Here is a 3,539-nt window from a genome sequence, read left to right on the forward strand (position 1 = left end):
TTTTTTTGCAAGCAAGAGATGGAAAAGCTCAACACGAGGCTTAAAGATACAATTCCTTGGAAATGGAAGGAACATGTATGCTAGTTATTTTGTACATCATTTTTTGGAAAGTAAATATGCAATGATGCAAAGTGGTGGGACTTGTTGCCGTCCACCAGGCATTCTGGACTGCCGGTAGCACACATAGTACAGAGCCAAAAGTTCGGCCCCCAAATAGTACATCACACGGAACACGGAATGTCAATCCACAGAACCAAAGCCCATAGTCAATAACACACTGGAATAGAACACAGACTACCACTCGAACAAGAATCATAGTACCCCACGAACAGGAACCAATAGTACACTCGAATGAGAACAGCGGTAATCCACGAACAAGAACAGCGGTAACCCACGAACGAGAACAGCGGAAACCCACGAACGAGAACCACAGTAACCCTCGAACAAGAACCAATAGTACACTCGAACGAGAGCAGCGGTAACCCACGAACAAGAACCAACAGTACACTCGAACGAGAGCAGCGGTAACCCACGAACAAGAACAGCGGTCACCAACAATGTACCTGTTAAGCAATGATTGATTCCCGCCCCACTCACGGGTAAATCTAGGCCAGGGTAGGTCAAAAAGCCAACAGAGGATCGAATGTAGGCGTTATCATACGATATTGCCTCATTCCACCAAGCTCTGCCCGTGGATACGTGATCAGATCAATCAGGCATACGCCTTCTGTCCGTCACGGCTACTCTAGTCCTAGTTCCTATGGTATCACTCATGACCTGTGTATTGGGTCTTTTACCTCTTGAAACACCCACCCACAGATAGAAATCCAGACAGTCCAGAATATGATGCAGAAAAGTAAAGCGCAGATAGAATGCAATGCAAACAGATAAATATGCAAAGCACTAAAACACCCAAAGATAAACACACAAGCGCTAGGATCGACTCGCTGAGTCCGGACCCGCAATAGGTCGAGACGTCCCCAGCAGAGTCGCCAGCTGTCGCTACCGCGAAAATTAACAGAGTCGCCACTAACATATTTATCCTGAAAAGGAAGGGAATGCCAGCAAACCACAAAACAAAACAACGGTCTCACGACCAGAGAAAAAGGGTAAGGGAGTCGGTTACGCGAGGGGAAGGTATTAGCACCCCTCGCGCCCATCGTACTCGATGGTATCCACGCCTGTGTCTAAACCTATGGGTGTGTAAGCAAAATGCACTAATCTGGACTAAAATGAATGCAGAATGTAGGGAAAAGAAAGAGTTATGCTCGCACGGGCCCTACCCCGCTGCCTACGTATCCGTTTTGCGGAATCAGAGGTATCGTAGCTCGGCTAACTAATTTCTGTTTGTTTTGTATTTTTTAGGTGAACGAGTTACATTCACACTCCGCTGCTCGACCTTTGGAAGCTTATGCTAGGGAATGGAGCGGAAATAACATGCTCTTAAGAAAAGAAAATCAAAGAGTGTGGTTTGTGTTTTAAAGAATGCACGAGGAAGACCTAAGCTAAGGGGGGAAGCTTGCTACCTAATGTTATCATACAAAGGGTACAAGTCTAAACTAAACTAACAACCTACGAGGGAAAAGGGAAGCAAACAATGATATCACACAAACGAGCGTCCGCTCGTAAAGCAAACAAACCAACGGTACTGACCGAGTGGTAGAAAAGAGGTCCCGCCATAGCCAAGGGGAGCAGCTCAACCCAAGTCAACCAAGCATTAGACCTCGCGAAAATGATCGGGCCATAGACAAGAGGGCGGACCCCTCTCAGCAACCAAGCCGTCACGGATCGTAAAGGAAAACAGTGCGTGCGTACACCGAGCATCAACGTCGAGCGACGCGAGCTATAAGAAAGGCGGGGATCCGGCTGCATGAACCCTTTTCCTGACATACTCGATAACAAGATCTTGTGCTGGTTCAGAAGCAAGCGACGCGTAGCATGCGCATACCGAACGGACTCGATGAGACTAGGCGGGGGTTGATTGCTAACCCTTTCCGCGTGCCTTCCATGAGGATTTAACGGACTGCCATACAGGATTTATTACACCGTGACTCCCTGCCGCAAAGCACAAATATAAACACACCAACAAAAACAGAGCCTCTTTCGAGGACTTGGCCAGATGCATGTCTAGGTCCTACTTCTTATGTTAAAGGATGATGCGAGAAGGCGATAAAGTGCGAGAAAAGTAAAATGAAACGGGATCAATACCAAACGAATGATGATCCGTAAACTAAAGCGAAGCAAAGCGAAGAAACTAAGAATCCCGCGAGCGAGCTAGCAAAGCAAAAGCAAATGGTCAGCACACCGATTAGCCATGAAAGCACACAAAAATCGACACGCACGTCGAGCACAATCACAATACACCTGCGAGAGGAACAAGCAAACCAAACAAGCAAGTATAAAGTAAAAGGATCGTGTCTCTCGGATGAGAAAACGATACAGGGCCTTGCACACTAGCACACAAGTTAGAGATAACAAACATCGCAATCGGAATTGCGTTATTGCTATAAACCAAAAGAAACGGGCAAGTAGCATAAACATGAAATGGACAATGAAACATCAAAGAGAAATCAAACATGAAGGATCTACAAATTAATGAAAATCAAGTATCTAGCTAGATAGTACGTCTCATAAGCTTTCCGTCGATATAAAGAACGTGCAAATCGGAGCTACGAGTAAAAAGTTATGCAAGATTTGAAGTTATGAAAGAAAACACAAAATTTGAACACAGGAACCGGTTCCTGCATAGGACAATCCGGTTCCTAGTACTAAAAAACCAGAGACAGAAAACTGTGAACCGGTTCCCACCTAGGGACAACCCGGTTCCTGGTACAAAAACACATAACCAACAACATTTCAAACAGTTGGGAACTGGTTCCTGGCTGGGACGAACCGGTTCCTGGCACAAAAGCACAGGGGAGAAACAACGCAGGAACCGGTTCCCACCTAGGGACAACCCGGTTCCTGGTACAAAAAGCCAGAGAATCAGCATTTTGGATTGATTGGGAACCGGTTGCTGGCTGGGACGAACCGGTTCCTGGCGTAGTAAAACAGAATTTTATGCATTTTTTAAGCCTCGTAGCCATTCGCGATCAATCCAAAACCGTATCGACTCGCAATCAAAACAAACAAGCATCGTATCATGGATTAAACGCGTGTCATACAAGTCGAACGAGCATAATCATGCAAAGCGCGACACGTCAAGCAGAGCAATTATCAAGCAAAAAGTGTAGTACATGCATTTATATGAACACGTTGAGTACATCGCAAACAACACGCATGAACATCGACAATTATACACACAAAATCATCAACGAATCACGGATTCAAACACGAACATCACAATTCATCATCAACGGATATCAATCATAAGCAATAAACATCAAATCTAACCATAATTCTCATGAACATTATCGATTCGAGCAAAAAAATGAACAAATTCACCGATCGATCATCATCAATCATCCATAAATCAAGAATAAGAAGTAGATCTAGATTTGAATTCACATAATAATCAACAATTAAGCACTTAATTCAAG

This window comes from Vicia villosa, linkage group LG4 (genome assembly GCF_029867415.1).
Source record: "Vicia villosa cultivar HV-30 ecotype Madison, WI linkage group LG4, Vvil1.0, whole genome shotgun sequence".
NCBI lineage: Eukaryota > Viridiplantae > Streptophyta > Magnoliopsida > Fabales > Fabaceae > Vicia > Vicia villosa.